Here is a 19,912-nt window from a genome sequence, read left to right as displayed (position 1 = left end):
AATAAAATGAAATCCTTCCATAGACTAGCCATATTGCAAAGGAACTCTGGGAGGAGATGTCTATCTTTGGTGAGAGGTGGGAGGAATATCCACTTTTTTCATTGGTTCTGGATGGTAGGGAGACAAGGCTTATCTAGGTAATGTTTTGGCAGTTCGTGGAGGCTCCTCTGTTTCTTTTCCAGTCCATTCCAAAATGTAACAGCATATTGCATCCTGCACAGAGTGCTTCTTGCCGTCCCCCTAAGTAAAGGAGGTCATTCCAGGTTCTTCTGCTAGACAATGTTGTGTCTTCCAAGCTGCCTCATTAGGACTAGTCTACTCAGTTATTCTGAATATACAGAATGAACATGTTCACCCAGTCCTTATTATAAAAGGCTGCAACTACTATGGTGCAGGATGATCACTTCCAACCTCAGACAATTAAGTTACATGGAAGAAAGAGAGAGGGAGTTATTTGTGTGGCAGAATATAAACTATGTAGTATAAAATATAAATAAATAATACTAGTGCTATTTATTATTAGTGATCATATTAATTTAGAGACAGTCTTTGTCCCCCGTGACACTTATATGGGTCTGTAACATTCATTTGAATTTTCTACTCCTTTGAAGAAAAGTTCTTATTGCCTGCCAGTGCTGTCAGGAATGACAGTCAGGATGAAGAGAATTAGGGAATTATGAATTCATTACAGCCAATTGCAGCTTCAACCTTCTAAAATTCTTCAAGAAATGAAAGGTATAAAGTTACTCCACAGATTTAGAATCAAATATGCTAATAAAGAATTTCTGACACAATTTAATTATCGTTAAGAAATGTAAAAAAAATCAGTAATATTGTTCAAGGTATATGAAATATTGTCTGATCCCACATAAGAAGACTGAAAAGCAGAGAGTGCCTATAAATGCCTATCAAAGGCATTAAGTTTTTAATGTAAAATATATGAAAGTTTTTTAAAAAGAATTTTATCTACCTGTTCAGAACAAGGAAGCAGAGGGATTTGTCTGAACAAGTTTTGAATAATAAGATACTGATCCACAAATCTTTTGACAGCCCTGTAATGTGGAAAAAGATGAAACCATTGGAAAGAAAGCACTAGCTGAAAGTTAAACCACAAACAGTTCTGAAGAATTCTAATATAACAGGAATGACTTTAGATGACTGTAATGGATCGGGATTTTTTTTTTAATGTAGCTAAAATGGCAGTTCTGGAAATGCTAGGAAGAGATTTGGGGGTTTGTTTATTATTTCTTTGATTTAAAATATTTCTGCCTTCCCACACAATTCGGGGTCTCCAAGTTAGTGAACTTTTTGTATTCTACAGACTATTTTAGTGTTTGAAATGTTTTAAATAGTTTTCAAAACACACATACTGTCTCTCACACATATAACACTTAAACACGAGAAGAGGGCTAATAAAAGTTATTGAGGGAATTCCACATTAAAAAAAAATCTTCATCTGCTGTTAGAAGACAATGATAGAAGGAGACAGATGAATCTCTTTCAGGAAAGAGTTCCAGAGTTTTGGTGCCATGAGTGGGAAGACCTTTTCTTGGATTGCAACCCATTAGCCTCAGATGGTGGGTACACATGAAACAAGGCCTGTGAAGATAACCAGAGAGGTCAGAGAGGCAGGCTGCTTTAAAATAATTGCATCTATTTATAGAAGGATGACCAGATTGCTACGCCTTCTGGTGTTTCGCATAATGGAGAGCAGGAGGGCCCAGAATTCTTCTCACTGGTTGACAGAATGTGGATACTGAATTTGGAGAAGGTTGAATGAGAGAAATGTTGCCAGCTTTTCAACTGGCTGCTTACAGCTATATTTCAAAACCCAGCTGGATTTGGAGCAGACATTAGCAGGTGAACTTTATCACACTGAAAAAATGGAAATCTTCAGTTTGTTATCATTATACCTAGGATAGCGTATTCATTATGGAGAAAATCTATCAAAAAGCATATCATTTAAAATATGCTATGTATATCATTTTCTAATGAGCACATTGTATATCATTAAAAACAATGTACTTTATTTTCAATAAGAGCCCCAAAGACTTACTGCGGGGGTATTTTGCTGCCATGGGGATTGGGCGCTAGGAAGGACCTGGCAGGCAGGAGCTGGGATTCCTATCCTCAGCATTCCCTGGGGTGGTGCGAGTTGTGTCACAGCAGAATAAGCGGTTCTGAGATGGCATGGGAAAGGGCTGAGCCATTGCATCCTTATAAAGGATGGGAGGCGTGGCTTGGCCTCTTTCCCCTTCCTGGTGCCTGTGGATGGAAGTGGAATTCTAGGAAATCTCCATGTTCCACCTGGAGGTTGGCATTCCTATTCCCATGAACTCACCCATTTTAATCTTAGGATTTCACACGTTTAGCTCTAGTGTGTTTGTCTGCTTCCAAGATGCTGAAATAGTTTGAAATTTGTTGTTTTTACCAAGATAATGCTCAAGGCTATAGATTTTTAGCATTCTGATATAGGTTTCCTAGCTGTAGGCATTGGATTCTCAGGACCTGTGACTTTGCAAACCATGGACCAGCCAAAATGTGTGATGACCTTTAGTTTGTCAGATGGTTTGTGCCCATTCCTATTATATCCAGTCTCTATGATCTCAGACTGGATGTTTGTACAGAATTTAATAATTTAAAATATTACATCCTGCTTTTCCCAAAAAGAATGGGCTAACCATCATAAATATAAGAACAATAATAAAATAGCAAAAAACACTTTCCCCAAAAAAGACCAATCCACTTGGCATTACCATTTGCAAAACCCTAAACCCATAAATAGTAACACCAAATATATAACTGTGTTTATCTACTTTTGTGAGGCAAAGTTCATTTCTCAGGGTTGATGCTTGGAGGAGGGGCCCAAGATCTTTTTGGTTTTCAGTTGCCATAAGTTGGCTGCAACTTTTGCACATAGGTAAAGGCATGTAAGAAGATAAACATTGGTTTTTATTGTGGTTATTTTTGTTTAGTTTGATTTGTTTTAGACTTTTAAGGATTTAGTTATTACTTATTTTATGTATGAAAATCTTATATGAGTCTAACTACAAAACCTCTCACATACTTGAAAACAAAATATCCTTCTTTGCTCTTCATAAACAATTATAAGGTAGAAATTACCTCAGCAACTCCAGTAGTTCATTCATTCTATAAGGAGTTTGCACAGAAACAGAAAAAGTAAGTAGAATAACACTTATTTGTTTCCCTCTCCTTTTTCCTATGTTTTCTTAGGATTTTTCACCCTTAGTTCAAGAGAGTCCATAGGAGATTTTTATTGCCTTCATGATATAAATTACTATTTTGGGAGCTCCCATTTCTCTTATGTGATGCCTTCTTTTAATTTGAGCACCATCTAAAAATATTCTTTAGTAAGTGGAAAACAGATTTTTCTTCACTTCAGAGTAACTAGTATTGAGGTCGGATGAAAAGGAATTCATAGCTTTGAAAAATCATTAACAATTGGAAGATGTGCAAATTAAGTTTGTGAGGGTATTTTTGAATTATCTATAATTAATTTTTGAGAATTCAGTATATTGCATAGGGAGGAAAATAATTACTGATGATATATTGCAGCAACTAGCAGAGAAGAAACACACATATCCGCACACACATGGAGAGAAAGAGTGAATCTTTGAGGTTTGTATAATTACCCATTCCTTAATTTTTCATTATTTTGTTGTGAAAAGTTACAGCTCCAGACATGGGAAAAGCTACGATATTTAAAGATTTCAAAACTTTTTCCAGCTTTATTGCTTCAGCTTTTGTTATAATGGGATTAAGCACCATATAAAAACAAATTATTGAATATAACACAAAGGAATACAACATTTTATTGATTTTAATAATAAATCCCATTCTATCACAAGTTGTATATATTCACCTCTGCTGAAATCAGGGGGAACAAAACAAAAACCCGGCTGAGACTATCCTTGGCCGAACATTGACGCAGTGGAGGGCTTGCTGGGAAGGAGATACGACCACCCAGAATCCCTCTAGTGTGCGTGCTGCCAAAATGCCGTGTGTACAGCATCAAGGGCAGGGTGGGACCCATGGAAGCTATTTAAGTTACCACATGCATGGGTCCTGCCCCCTTTGCCAGGAACGCTGCGGGAGCTGCTTCCTCCCACCCTATGTTGTTGTTTACAAAATTGTTTGGGGTTTTGAGGTGGATATTTTGTTCAATAATTGTCACAGCTGCAGGTTTGCATGGGATGGAGCCTGTTGGCAGGGAGTCTGGTGTGCGAGAGGACTTCCTGGGGTTCAGGGCCTCCCTATGAGGTGGCATATATACAATCATGGCTTACCCAGCTGGGAGGACAGGGGATCATTTGCCAGGTGGCCTGGGACAGTCAAATCAGGTTGGCGCCTGGTGGCTCCCTCACATAGGTCATTTCCCGTAATGGTGGACTTCAGTAGGCAAGGGGATCTGCTCTCCCATCTGGGAATGGTACGGGTTCCCAGGGCACCTCTGGACTCCGTGGGTTTTTGGTGCAGTCTGCTGACTGCTAGGTCAGGCTCCCTCTCCCATGCTGTGCTGTGGGGAGGTAATAAAGCTGTGGCCTTGTTCATCTCAACATTGGTGTCACGTCTTATCCAGCACATAATACCCTCCTGCATGTCAAACACTATTAGAGACATCATATAATTTAGACTGTTATTGAAATATCCAAAACGTATTTTTCTTAGACCTAAGCTACAGTATTTTTTTTATCTTATTCTCTTTCTAGGTTTGAGCATGAACCAGCTGACAAACTGAAGTTCACTTTTGGGCTGTTTGAACTTCAAAAACCAACATTCATGAACTGAAGAACTATGAAATGGGAGTTACCAGCTCATACTTATAGGTAAAGTGTGAGCAGTAAATTAATATTCAGCATAATGAAAATGTTTTAACAGATTCTAGAATCAAACAAGAATCTCAAAAATAATTTATTTGGCTTCAATTCCAGGGGGAAACATAGTGAAGGAAATAAATATGTCAAAATGGGAGAGTTAGGAGAAGATTTTTCTTTAATTGTGAACTGCTGAGAGCAATTAGCTGAGACCCCAGCAGTTAGAGCTTTCTGTCTGGATATGTCTACAAACATTTTTCTGGAGTTACTAGAGCTGGGTAAATGTCCTACTATATGCAGAAGTCAGGTTTTGTTTAGGTGCATGCCGGTATTTCTATGAGTCCCAAATGGAATTTGCCATCAACAGGATTCTATTTGTTTTGGCCATATGCCATAAGACAGAGACAATGGAAAGTGAAAAAACACCTCTGACTAGAAGAGAGGCAATATTGATTGCATCTCCAGGAGCCATTAGAATGTCATAAGGAGAATTTTGCCAGACATAATAGTTGCCATAATTCTCAACATTTATCATGCATTTATCAGGAACGGGCATTTGAAAACAGGTGAAAAGTAAAATCAGAAAATATTAAGTTTTCTGAGCATAGCATTAGCTAGAGGTGATATAGATGACTGGCCAGAGGTGCAGTTTTTCTTACTAAGATAATGTTACAAATTGATAGATGAGGCATAAAAGGTGGAAGAAAAAGAAACAAATGAATAGATAGTGTTTTTTAAAAACAAAGTTTTTATATTGCCTTTCTACCTTTACAAGGGCCACCAAGTCAGCAAACAATTCTCTGCTTGACATCAAAGTCACCTGTGATTTGTGTGTGTGTGCATGTAGACAGTTTGGACAACAGTAAGTTGCTTGAGCAACTGAATGATTCTCTCTTTTCCTTTCATGTATATCATGCATCATAATGTTCTAGCTGCTGACTGTCTACTGGAACATTTTTCCTGACTTCCCTCAGTTTCCATAAAAAATGGTTGGGTTGCTGGGTTACAAAGAGAAGTAAGCCATTGTTCTCGAAATTATACTGCTGCCTTAAAGTCAGTTCTATTAGGGAAAAATGTACAATTTCTCATCAAGGAACAATAAGTAGTTACAATACTCCAGTTCTTAGCGTACAACAACAATGGATTTTAGGACAATGTTATCAGCAAGGTTCTTTAGGAATATGGTTGATACTGAATCACAGCTTGCATATTTAGGTTCAATCAAGACTAATAGAAACTATTGACATTTGAATTGGTTTGACACTAACCTGTATTGTCAGTGCTGCCCAGATCAGAGGGTGATGTATGAAGAAATATATAAGGAAGGACCACTAGGGACAATTCCACACTGGAAGCACTGGCAGGGACATATTTCAGTTCCGGGGCACCTGGTTCACCACTAAAATGTGTTCCCCTGGGGAATGCATCCATGGAGAACAGGAGAATGCAATCCCACCTTTCTGCAACATAAAAAAAGTGGTAATGCAAAGTGCCACAAAGCACTGTAGAGCACCACAAAGCTGACTAGGATATTCTTTGCCCCCTCCACACAGACCTGCCATGGGGCAGGACCTGTTGGCTCCCGCAGCGTAAAAAGGGGCTACTGAGGGCCTGATCTGTGCCAGACCCAGGTGGGTGCCGGCCAGGTGGTGATATCATGTGGACACGGGGATTAACTCCGCGTCCATATGAGCCCCCTTCTAGCCTTTTCTGTCCATGTGCAATCGGCCTAAACGAGTTAGTTCTAAGAGGTAGCAAGACCTAAGAAAGATAACTAGCCAGAGGAGATGGACAATGGGGACATGAACATTGACAGCAGATAAAAAACCATTGAGCTGAAGTTGTTTAGTATAATTTATTCTATTCAGATGTTCAGTGAGATGTCCACTAGTTATGGGTTTTGGGGATTTTTTTTACAAAAGAAGTATTGAGGCCTAGAAACCAATCTATTACTAAATGACCTGTATGTCCCCTTCCATCTCTATGATTTGATGATTCTATACAGAAACCTTGTTCCTTTATACCAAAACTAGGGGCAAAGCCCGTTGTATCCAAGAATACAATGGACACTAGAGCTTGGAAGTGGAAAGAGGAAGGGGAGGAGTTGTCCAGTCTCTAAGGGCATGGGGTTGAATGTGTGTGTTGCGTGGGAGGTTGTGGTGGTGTAATGAGTGGCAAATGAGGGCATGGGTGTGGAGATATGGGTGTCAAGAACCTGTGGTGTAAAATGTTCATTGAGTGTGGGAGAGGACTGACCTTTGGGAATTTTGGCATAGTGATTAAAGATGAGCTTTCCAGAGCAATATCCTCAGATATGTGAAGGGAAAATCAGACTGGAGACTCTTATTAGGGGAAGATTACATGGCAACCAACTCCTCCCAGTTCTGTGTCATTTCCCTTCTTGTGTGAATTAGGCCACATTCACTGAAATGCCCCTCTGCCCTAATACACATGGGGCAGTCACAGTACACAGGTGTCCACCCTGTTCCTTCTTTTCCATTTTTTTCACTGTTGATAAATGTTATGTGTCCACATGCTTCTTTCATGGTTGCTCCTTAGAAGAACGGATTTTTGTACCCTATTGCTTACTACATAAAGGAATCTCAAAGTGGTTTACAAACACCTTTTCCATTCATCTCTCCACAATAGTCAACCTGTAAGGTATGTGGGGTTGTGAGAGATCTGAGAGAACTGGGAATGGGCCGCAGTGACCCAAGCAGGCCTCAGGTGTCTCAAAGCATTTTCCAATCGTCTTCCCTTTCTCTCTCCATAGCATACTATCCATGAAGGAGATGGGGAAGCGAGCCTCACATGGAAGCTGGCAACTCTAAGAGGAAGACTCTCTGTGCACAGCAGTCTTGACCTTAGTAAGGTTTTTTATACTGTTTTTTTATTTGCCAGCCCAAGGTTATTTGCCAGGCCAATAAGTCATTTCAATTACCATGTGTCTCCAGACATTTACTTGTTCTCTATTTACAGTTTCAGGCTGTAAATATTTATTTAGATCTTCCTGCACTTTCCAGACTGACTGATGCTAGTCTGCCTGTCTGCGCCCCAGAATACTAACAGTTGCTGGTAAGGGCTGGCCATAACCCATAGGGCAGGAGGGACAACCCTGCACCACTACCTACCAACTGCAGGCAAAAATGGCTCCTTTGAAGGATGGACTCTGAGGCATTGTATAATTTTGAAGTCCCACCTCCAAACTCCAGGAATATTTCCAACCCAGGGGTAGCCAACCTACAGGTGTGGCCTGGAGAGCTCCTGGAATTACAGCTCACCTGCAGAGTATAAAGATCAGCTCCTCAGGCAGAAAGGGCTACTTTGGACAGGGTTGTGGTAGAGAAGAAATATTTAAGGCTTCCCACACAGGTTGCTGTTGAATTGAAAGACTTGAGGCCTACTGTACAGGGTTGTTGTGCAGATGAAACAGGAGACAAAAGAGCCAGTTTCCTCTGCAGAATAACGCTGTGCAGTGGCCTCAAATCTGCAGAGAGTTGCAAAGAAAAAATACACATGGCTTGGCTGTATCTAACCTCTGGGCAGAGCAGTATTTTAAGTGAGAAGGGACTTTTCTGTGGCCTCCCTGTCAGGCAACTGTTTAGCAGAAGGGAAAAGTCCCCCCCCCTCAAAAGGAAGGCTCTCAGGCTCCCCTGCGTTGCTCTTGGAAAGGCCTCCCTCCCCTCAGTCAGGGCCTGTCATAGGCTCCTTCCCAGCAGGCCTGAAGGGGGGGGGGACCTCCTGCCAGCTGTGTCAGGGTTCTGAGGCAATTTGCAGTTGGACATGAGTTAGGACAGCCTTGGGGCAGAAAGGGCTGGCGCAGCCTCTGTTCTCATCCCCCTTGGCAGCCCTACTGACCTCTCCCTGCAGTGGTCAGGAGCAGACTGGCAGCCAGACTGGGCTGGGTGAATGGAATTTTGGTCGTGGCTCCTGATTCGCCCCTCCGAGTTTTTATCACCGACAGAGTCCACCCTAACTCCCCCCCTATAGACCTTAGGGCTTTATTTTATAACCGCAGGAGCGGTTAAAGATATTTCTCAGTGGTGCATCTTTGTATGATATTCGGGTTTGGATAGGGCTTGAGCAAGTCTCTCAAAATGGATTTAACTTGCATACAATTTATGTAAGTCTGAACCAGTCCCTTGGAATATGTGCCTTGAATTCCTTCATCTTAGTAGCCCATTTTGACTTTTGCAGTTGAACTTTTGCAGGAATCCAATGGGGCTGACACTGCAACCATTACTCCTGGAGAATATCTGATATTTTCAGTTAAATTAATGCAAATGTCTCTGATATTTGGACTGCTATTTTATTTTATACAGAGATTATACTACTGAATATTTGATGCTCAGAATAAACAAGAGATGACAGTTATTATTTGTATCCTGTAAGCTTCCTTGAGACATCTGGCTAACCATGGTTAGAAATAAACCAGTGCTACATGGACCTTTGATCTGATCCACCTCTTCTTACATTGCTAGTTAGAAAGGCTATTAAATTTATTCCCTAAGGAGCTTATTTCTGTAGTTGGAGATTTTGAAACTCATGCTGTTAGAAAATATCTAGAGAGCTCATAGTTGGAGGCAAATTAATTCAACTATATTTCTATGGAGCAGTTAGAAGTAACCATAGTGAAAATGGTCTTCCTTTTTAACATGCATCTGTCACTGCAAACAGTGGGAAGTCCATCTTTAAAAGGCATTCAGTGTTTTCCATTTGCGCACCCAAATAATTAATAGTTTTATTAATGTGGTTCCAAATGTGGCATGAAAACTGAATCTGAATGTCTGAAATAAGTTGCTTCACTAAGATTCATGACCTTTCTTGGGAGGGGGGTAGCTGAGAGTTAATGGTTCCAATGCTGGACTGGAATTATGCTTGGGTTAAATAAGATTCCAGGATTAGTTCCACTGCATGACAGTTTTTTAAATGGAAGAACACAGCATGCATTATTATGAATGCATTTGCTTAGGAACCAAGCAGAATAAAACAAATTCGACTGACAGGTACTAAGCCTGCTTGGTGTGTTTTGCTCCATCTTTTTGCCTGTGAAGGGGAAAAAATGCCTGAGAAATGTTATGTTCAGTGTGTACCTAAAACAATCCATCAAATATTAGAAGGTCATCTCTGAACATGGATGGCAATCACAATATCTTTAAACAGCCCCGTGGCGCGGAGCGCCACGGACTGAATAAAGGAGTAAGGGCACTGTGGGAGGAGTTAGGGCGGGCCCTGTCCGGGATAAAAACTCGGAGGGGCCAATCAGGAGCCGCGAAGCGGCTCCTGATTGGCCCCTGCAAGTGTCCATCCCGGCTCAAGCAAGCGGCTCCCCATTTCCTGCTTCACCTGCACAGACAGCTATGGGTGAGTGGTGGGCTGCGCCGCCTTCTCCCGGCCGGCGGAGCGGCCTTGCCGTGTCATAGACGCGGCGAGGCTGCTCCGCCGGCCGGGAGAAGGCTCGAGAGAGCCTCGGGGGCGGGGGGGCCTGGAAGCCTTCTCCTGGCCGGCAGAGCGGCCTCGCTGCGTCGTAGACACTGCGAGGCCGCTCCGCCGGCCGGGAGAAGGCTCGAGAGAGCCTCGGGGGCAGGGGGGCCAGGAAGCCTTCTCCCGGCCGGCGGAGCTGCCTCGCTGCGTCGTAGACGCGGCGAGGCCGCTCCGCCAGCCGGGAGAAGGCTCGAGAGAGCCTCAGGGGGAGGGTAGGCCCGGCCGCCTTCTCCTGGCCGCTCCGCCGGCCGGGAGAAGGCTCGAGAGGGCCTCGGGTGGGGGGTAACCCTGCTCCCACGCAATCTAGCACCCATTTCATTCCAGAGTGAAATGGGATTTAGATCTAGTTATAAAATAAGATGGGCCTTTCATATCATAACCTGAAGCATCCTTTGTATGGATGTCATGGAATTTATAGCCTTGGTTCCATCATTTTCTAGTTACAATCTTTAAGTGAGTTTAAATTTATTGCACACTAGGAGCAGTTAATACAATGATGCTATAGTATGACTTGAGATTTCTGTAGCTGACTAACAGCCTCCTCCTCCTCCTCCATCTGTCCCCATGCCTAGTCTATCTCCCTTATTTCTTGGAGGCATTTGAGGAGTTTTATAAGGACAACGGAAAATGTCAACAGTGTAATGTTACTTTAATAAAAACTGACCAAGATTGAGTTTCCTTCTTGGCTGCTTGCCACTGGGAATCCCTTTGTTAGTACTGCAAAATTTCCTGTGACAAATAGAGCTGCTTTTATTTTCTCTCTCTCTGAGCACAGTTTAATTAAAAGGTGAAGAGTGCGTGATAGCAAAAGTTGAAATCCACAAACCACATAGGATGAGCAAGTACACTCACCCAGGGTGTGCAGAAGGGAAGTAGTTTGTGAATTGCAGCTGTAGCTACATGATGTGGAAACACAGATCATCTGCATTTTGAACTATGACAAGGTGTAGGCTTCATTATTCCTGCAAAGTAGAGGTAGGGACTCTCTAATATGGTTTGTGAGAAAAAAAATCATAGAACGGAGGAGCTGTATTGCCTGATGAGATTACTATGATCTTTAAACCCAGTACTTGTCTTAGACATTCTGTGTGAAGTAATAGATTCACATTTAGGTAAATAGGAGACTTTGTAAATAAATGGTTTCAGGAGTGCAGTCAATGTATGCCTCCTAAACCATTTCCAGGAGTTATAGTATAAACAAGCAAAAGAAAGAAGGCTGCTGTGGTCAAAAGAAAGAAAAAGCATAGTAGTATATTGAAAATAAAAACACAATGAATTGGTTAGGCAAATTAAAAGAATGCAATACGGCTGGAATAAACAATTGAAACATTGTGGATCTGTTGGCTCCACAAATGCAGTTACCTCTTAATGCTACTTGAATATAAAGATAACAAGGATACCAAAATACTGAAACCACAGGAAACAGGGACAGTCCCTTTTCAGTACAAAAACATCCAGTTCTAACTGAAGAAGGAGGTATTCCAGAAATACTTCTTGGAAGTCCTTTCTAGTCAACCCTACTGCAGTGTGTATTCAAATCCTACCCCAAACACAACATATGCTTCCCACAAATCTTTCCCAAACTATCTCCTTGGCCAGCAATTTTGCTGCAATCTCTAGCCAAATCTCAGACTTCACCACAAAAGTTCTATGAAACTTAGGACTCCTTACTAGTTTATCCAACTGAGGCACATGTTTCCAGTTACTTCTGGTACTCATTTAACGTTTTTTCTCATGCAAAAGGCAGCTTTGGAAGGATATTGTCCTGAAATACAGCTAAGAAGTTTTGATAGAAAGAAAACTATAGGCTGGATTGCATGATGCAAAAGTGACACAGTCTATAGGTGGTACAAAGGAAATGTGTGCATGCCTGGTCTCCCTAGCTGGAGTGCGTACTCCACCTCTGAACAACTGCATGGAAACTCAAGCTCTGACATGGACATGCACACATAAATTCTGTGTAATCAATAGGGATGGCCATGAACTGGGTCACAAGCTAAAGTTCATGATGAATTTTGGCCTCTTTGTGTTTCATGAGCTAAAGTTCATGGCAGGCCAGTTGTCCTGAACTTTCCACAAACTTTAACATTATTTGTAAATGGATACATTTCCAGAAAAATTGTCTCATCCCAATCAAAATGTTTGCCAAACTTTAAAGACAAAATGAGGTTCACTATGTGTTTGATATGTGTAGCTTACAGGGCATCCATTCTATACACTTTTAAGGTAAAGGTAAAGGTATCCCCTGTGCAAGCACCGGGTCATGTCTGACCCTAGGGGTGACGCCGTCTAGTGTTTTCATGGCAGACTCAATACGGGGTGGTTTGCCAGTGCCTTTCCCAGTCATTACTGTTTACCCCCCAGCAAGCTGGGTACTCATTTTACCGACCTCGGAAGGATGGAAGGCTGAGTCAACCTTGAGCCGGCTGCTGGGATTGAACTCCCAGCCTCATGGGCAAAGCTTTCAGATGGCTGCTTTACCACTCTGCACCACAAGAGGCTCTTACCACCACAAGAGGCTCTTTCTATATACTTTTAGAAGTGTGCAAACATTGTATTTTTTAGGTTCCTGTATATTGAATCTGAAAAATATTGGTATTTCCCAATATTCGTGAATCCCATTACTTCTATGGTATTTGGGCTTGGTAAATATTCAGGAATGTTGATCTGTTTTGACTTAATGAGATTCTTAATGTATTTAAAGACCTCAGAAGCTATTTTAGTATTTACCTTGAGTTTTTAAATTATATATTTTTTTTCAGGAGCTGCCTCTACCAATTGCAAGGGAGGGAGGAGACCAGCCAATTTAGCAGGGAAGGCTGTGAAATGTATTGCATCCACTTTTCGTTTCTTTCCTGGAACATAAATGAAAAAAAGTGGAAGGGAATCAGAATCTGAAGCTGGGTTTGGGGAGAAGATTGTATCTAGAGCAGCCTTTCTCAAATTTTTGAGAAACCCCTGAAACATTCTTCAGGTTTTGAGAAACTCCAGAAGTGGCACAATCATGCAGAATATGATTGGGAAGCATAGCCGTATACATGCCCACTCAGGGCCACTACCCACCATCCATCAGTGGCCATTTTGGTGGGTGGGTAACATGACCATATTTGGTTATATCACACAATGAATGTTTGCCAATGTTTTTTTTTGTTGTTTTGTAATATAACATGAATTAATTCCCATCCATTCAGGAAACCGCTCAAAGGCCATCAAGAAACCCCAGGGTTTCACAAAACCCTGGTTGAGAAGCCCTGCTCTAGAGGTAGATGAAGAGAGGGAATCTGATTCACAGTGTGAATGACTGGAGTTTAAATGCCTTGTCCACTCAAACCCTGAGTCCATTGGAGATAAATGTGGAGAGCTTTTGAGTCTGAGGCATTTAAAGGGACAGACTCCATTTATCCAGCTGTCCTGAGTCAATTATGCACTGAGATTTTGAAACTCCATCAACTTGGTTTAAGAAAAACAACCCGCACCTCATGCTGGTATTCATTCTGATGTCAGTTGCTCTCCCCCTCCCCAAAAAAAACACACTCTTCAGGATTCAGCACAGAGTCCCACTCCACTCCCTGACATGTCCGAGAATGGATTATCTCAGCTTAATCTGAGAAATGTGTGGACATTGCACACTCTTCTGTGAGCAGATGCAATGTCTTCCCACCCCCCACCCCAGCCATGCCTCCAGCACTGACATTGTGCTGAGGTCTCTGTTAATTAGTTAGTTACACTTGGATTCCTTAAAAAAACACCCACACACACACACTAGCTGTGGGTCTTAATTTTTCCCCACATAGGAGTTTTTATTTTTAAAGTTTTTAAAAGCGCATGTTTTGAAAATGGACCATTTAAAAAAATACAAGCTTTTAAAAAGTAAAGCCATGCTTACCAGAAATTGAAACAAACCATATTTTCCTGGTTTGTGCCTATCCCTGGTAACCAATTGCCAATTATACAGAAAATCATCTGTTCATGTGTACAGTCAATTTGGACCTTAACACTAATACCAACATAGATGTTTGGAGGAAAATTTGGGAGGGGGGCAAGGTCCTCTTACTTCATCCTGTACACGTGGGTCTGGTTCATATTTGAATAATCTGATGAAGCCCTTATCCATTGATATCTTTTCTTATGCTACATAAAAGCATAGTGTTAATGCATAAATCCACCCTAATTCATTTAATTTGTATGGATGGTACTGTTCTCCCCGTGTACAGATAAGCCCTCTGACCATTTTAGGAAAATGATTTGGATAGAGGGTCACCAAATGACAACTTAGAGTTACTTTTTAGTAGCATGACCACATATTATAACCCTTCTAGACAAAAAAATTAAAATAAAATGTGGTGTTCCCCATGGCCAAGACGCAAAGCTGTCATCTCAGCATGAAAGGCCTAGTGTTCTCCTCCTTGCAGATGTTTAAAATAAGAATTTTCAAAGCAGATTGGGTACATAGCTATTTTCATTTACCAACTTTCATTGATGACCTGCCAAAGAAACATAATTTCTGAATGTTTATTTTGTCTGGGCCGTGTTTTGACACCCCCCCCCCCATTCAAGCTAAATCCCTCCCATTACTCCTAGATTCTTTACTGAGTCATCTGTTTATTTATTTCAATTTGTATATTTAATCTAGCAAACTGGATCCTTCTAGCTGTTGTAGAGTAAAAACTTGGCAAAGTCATCAGCGGAACCCACAGCACAGTGCTGCTAATGCTAACAAAGTCCACCAGGCTCCTGGTAGGATTTTTCTGACACATAAGCAGATATACAAGGCATGGTCACTGAGTGAACACAAAGCCATAATTCTACTGGAAAGTGCCTTTTCTGCTGTCTTGAACAGTGGGGAGGCAGATGGAATTGCTCGTAATATAAACCATCCATCCATTTATGTGTTTCCAGTACGAAAGACTTGTATGCATTAAAGCTTACAATAAATATACCTGCTACACATACATGTTTAAGATGAACAGGATCTCTGGTTAATGAGATATTTCAGTGTTTCACAGTTTCTTCAGCTTGTTTATTAACCTTACCATAGTCATTTTATTACCCTCTAATTATACTTGGATACAGAGAACGTGTACTAATTTAATTAGTCTAGGACAATCATTTTGAATATAAGCACTCTAATGCTTTCTGATTATTGATGAAGTAATTAAAAATATTGGTATATGGTCCAGTTCTCATACCATGTGATTTTTTTTAATTCAGGAAAATATCCTTAAATATGTGTGAAGACTCTTATGTTTGAAATAGAATTGCAGATTATGAGGATCATCCTCAAACATTGGAAGCTTTTTAAATACTTTAATTGTTCTGAATTGGATTGCTAATTTTTTTGTACATTGATGTCCTCAGATATTTTTCTCATGGCGGCCTCCTTCCCCTTCTCCTCCCTACCCTGGCCCTTTCAAGCTATCAGACAGGGAAAAAAAAACTTATACGTGGGTTGCTTTTCTTGGTTATCTCAAACCTGCTGGGGAAGTTGGGGAAGAAGAGGGGGTAATGTGGCTTCCAGCACTGCCACTTGCCTGGCTTGCCTTCCTGACTCTCAAAGTATAGTGTGTTAATTAGAGATGGGCATTTCGGCCGAAGCAGCCATTCGCGCTTGAAGCAGCCAGCACCGCGCTGCGTGGGGAGGAGGGGAGGTGTGGATGCCCATGCCCATTCCTCCCCTCCCCCCCATGGCATGGTGCTGGCTGCTTCGGGCGTGAACGGCTGCTTCGGACGCCGAAGCGCCAACCCTAGTGTTAATCCAGTGTTTTAAACTGAATTGCAAATACTTTTCATGTTTTCACTCTGCTACTTGGGAACTGTCCTATAGATTTTGAGCATACATCAGCATGGTGAAAGACACTGGAAGATTGCACATGCTCAGTACAGGATATAGACTCCAAATATAGCTACCTTTAAGGTATACAAGGCCTGCCTATGATTATTCTAAACCAAGCATGGATCAGCCACTATACTGAGTTGCTGAAGCACAGATGGAAAAATGCTTGTAATGCCACTTGTAATTTTAAATGGACAAATCAGAATGTGATTTATAAAGTGTATGTTATATTTGCCAGTGACACCCCTGTTTGTGAAAACGGAGGCCCATTCCGCACAAGGACCAATGTTGCCAATTTGTTCCTGAAAGCAGAAACGTTATTTTTAATAGTGCAATCGCTGAGTTACGCATACCTGCCTTTGTAGTGGAATCCAGTAGCGTTTCAATCGTTTCCCACAGGTTTCCAGTCTTTCCAAAAATCGCTAGAAGGGAAGCGATTTTTTCCTGTGCTTTGAGAGCCAGTTTGGTGTAGTGGTTAGGAGTGCGGACTTCTAATCTGGCATGCCAGGTTCGATTCTGCCCTCCCCCACATGCAACCAGCTGGGTGACCTTGGGCTCGCCACGGCACTGATAAAACTGTTCTGACCGAGCAGTGATATCAGGGCTCTCTCAGCCTCACCCACCCCACAGGGTGTCTGTTGTGGGGAGAGGAATGGGAAGGCAACTGTGAGCCGCTTTGAGCCTCCTTCGGGTAGGGAAAAGCGGCATATAAGAACCAACTCTTCTTCTTCTTCTTCTTCTTGTCCCACCCCTGGCCGTCAATCAAACGAACAGCCAATGGGCGGCCGTTATCATGCTCCCGAAAAGCCCCTTTCCCTTTAAGAACAGGTTTAAAAATAATAATAAAAACACACGTTGCAATGAATATGCCTTGATTCCTCCTAACGTAGAGACCCATCTAGCTGACAGCTGGTGTGTGAGCTGGCGATTCATTGTTACCACGCTCCCCTGAGTGAAAAAAAATCCCCCCCCTGTACACGGGCGCGATTTTCAGCCAAAAATAAAGGGAACTTGCAAACGGGGCTATGTTGTGCTTAGTGACTTAGGGGACCTTTAAAGCAGCTCTGTGGAGGGACTGTAGCCAGAGAAGCCTCGCTGGGTAAATGAAGGCTCGCTGCTTTCTGTACTCGCTCTGAGAAAAAAAATGGCGATCGCTTTGCCGGAAGTTCGGAGGAGAGTGCCAGGGGGAGGGACTTGACTGGAACTGCAACATTGAAGTCGTGCGGAATGGTCCTGAATTATCTTTGGTATGACTATGCAAAGGTCACTTCTGACCCACTGGAGTAGGGAGTGGTGATCATAGAATCAGCCTACTTGGGAATAGTTGGGGCCATTTCGCACGGCTTCAAAGTAGCACAATGGTTGCTATTTGGAAACGCTACTAATTTGCCATAACCCACGACGTCGTAGACAATCTGCAACAATCCTGAAACCAATCAGCAAAAAGCGCTTCGTTGTGGCGCTTTCAGGGGAATCCAGAAAAGTGGATTCACCCTCCGGATAGCGATACACTCCTGCAACCAATCTGCAACAGTAGCGCTAAAGACCTGTGCGTTACCATTGTTGCTGGTTCTTCAAAGTCCCTCCCCCTGGCTCTCTCCTCCAAACTTCCGGCGAAGTGATCGCCATTTTTTTTCTCCGAGCGAGCGGGGATAAACGCACCGGCGAGCCTCTTTCTGTTTAGAGGCTTCCCTGGCTTCAGTCCTTCACCTTTAGTCACTAAGCACAAACCACTGAAAAGCCCGTTTGCTGAAATAAAGTCCCTTTATTTTTTACAAATAAATTCAGCCGAAAATCGGGCCCGTGAGAGGGGGGGGATTTTTTTTTTATCACTCGAGGCAGCGTGCAAACGATCATACAATCAAACGACAGCTCTCATTAGGCAGCTGGATGGGTCTCTCCGTAGCAACGAATCTACCTAGATTCGTTGCTATGGGTCGTTTTTTTTTTTTTAAACCTTTCTTAAAGGGAAAGGGGCTGTTTGGGAGCATGCTAACGGCTGCCCATTGGCTGCTTGACGGCCAGGGGCGGGACGAGCTTGGCAATAGCGCTTCCTTTCTAGCGATTTCTGCCGAGACCGGAAGCCTGTGGGAAACGCTAAAAAACGCAACTGATTCCACTACAAAGGCAGGTATGCATAACGACGAATTCCACTATTTTAAATGGCGATTTTTCATTCCGCAAACAATTTGCAACAAAGATCCCTGTGCGAAAAGGCCCTTGGTGTTGGGTGTGTGTGTGGGGGAGAGATTGTAGCTGCTGTATTGATGAGATGGAGTGGCTGGGAATGAAAGAAAGAAAAGAGGAGAGGAAGATGGATAATAGCGAGGTCAGTGATCGGGTGAGGATCCCTGTTATTGGGGTATGTTTGTGGTGTATTGTGGTGGGAGAAGGTCTTATAAATGAAGAGGTGGGAGGTATAGAAAGCTTACACCCTTTCTAACATTTGGCCCATCCTGAAATATGGGGGTGGCAGGGCAAGGAACAATAGCCTTTCTCTGATGTTGTGTTGTGCAGCGTCATGCACATGAATAATAAGACTGCTACTGTGCAAATTTCATTTTGAATATCAAAATATGGACCTGGCATGTGTTACTGAGACCTAGGTGCAAGAAGGCAAGACTGTCATCCTAAAACACCTGGCTCTACCTGGTTCCTCAGTCCTCTACCAGTCACAGACAAAAGGTCAGGGTGGGGAGGAGTTGCAATATTTATCTGGGAGTCTTTCTCCTTTATAACACTCACCAACCCAACAATCCCAGGTGTTGAATGTATGTACCTGGTGTGAAAATATAGTGGAGAATTTGGCCATCTGGTTGGTGCACTAACTGCCTGGCTCACCAACAAATGTTCTGCTGAATTTCCTGGTGCTGTTGGCAGATTGTGCCTTGCAGTTCCCTAGTCTAATAGTCCTGGGAGACTTCAATGTCTATGCAGAGAAAATTGGCACCATGCTGGTTCCATACAATCCCTCCCTGTGTAGGCAAAGAGCAAATTTATGCTTGCTCAAGGAGACTTGAGGATCTAATTGGCTCCCAAAACGTTCTGCGGGATCCAATGCCCCCTGGCAACTTGGTAGATTTTCTGGTGAAGGACTGGCATAGCCACCTATCTGAAGCCATTTATGAGTTTGCTCCTCAATGACCTTTCCACTACCAACCTAAGCCAGCTCCTTGGAGCTGCATGAACAGAAGCAGGAACTGAGCCAGCTCAAGTGAGTTTGGCAGAAAACTGGCAATGAGGCCTTAGAACATTCTATGTTTATGAGGGCTTGTGAGATGGCAATAAAGGCCACAAAGAAATATTACTCTGCAGACTCTATTGCCTCCACTAGCTCACACATGTTTATTTAAAACAATTTGATCCTTGACAACCACCATTTCAAAGTGAACTGGACACCAGTTGTGAGGCTTTTACAAGCTTTTTTGTGGAGAAAATCTTGTCACTCTGTGAGAATTTATCCACTGACTTTGATACAGTTAGGGAACTGAAGGCTCCTTAGCCATCTCAAGATTCAGTTTGGACTGTTTCAGTCCACTCTCCTTAGCAGATGTGGACAGGACCCTAGCAGCTATCTGGCCTCCCACATGCTCCCTTGACCCACCTCCTGGTTGGTGAAGGCCAGTGGTAAGGAGATCTTGGGTCCTCTCTAGGAAATTATTAATATGTCTCTAACTTCAGGGATTTTGCCAGAGAGAATGAAGGAGGCCATGGTCAGTCACTTTTCTGAAAAAATTACACTCTATCTACTTGACACAGC

The 19,912-nt window shown here is 42.4% G+C and overlaps 1 long non-coding RNA gene across 2 annotated transcripts in view; it reads left to right on the top strand.

Annotated features, from left to right (window-relative positions):
- The window catches only part of LOC143843597 (uncharacterized), a 72,030-nt gene that overhangs the window by 14,107 nt on the left and 38,011 nt on the right, over window positions 1–19,912 (top strand). For both annotated transcript variants that reach the window (XR_013233606.1, XR_013233605.1), the window contains exons 4-5: window positions 4,731–4,847; window positions 7,609–7,702. This is a non-coding gene — a long non-coding RNA (uncharacterized LOC143843597). The remainder of the gene's footprint in view (window positions 1–4,730; window positions 4,848–7,608; window positions 7,703–19,912) is intronic.

This window comes from Paroedura picta, chromosome 8 (genome assembly GCF_049243985.1).
Source record: "Paroedura picta isolate Pp20150507F chromosome 8, Ppicta_v3.0, whole genome shotgun sequence".
NCBI classification, from domain to species: Eukaryota; Metazoa; Chordata; class Lepidosauria; order Squamata; family Gekkonidae; genus Paroedura; species Paroedura picta.
The sequence above is the reverse complement of the archived record's forward strand: the minus strand, read 5'-3'. Positions and strand labels throughout refer to the sequence as shown.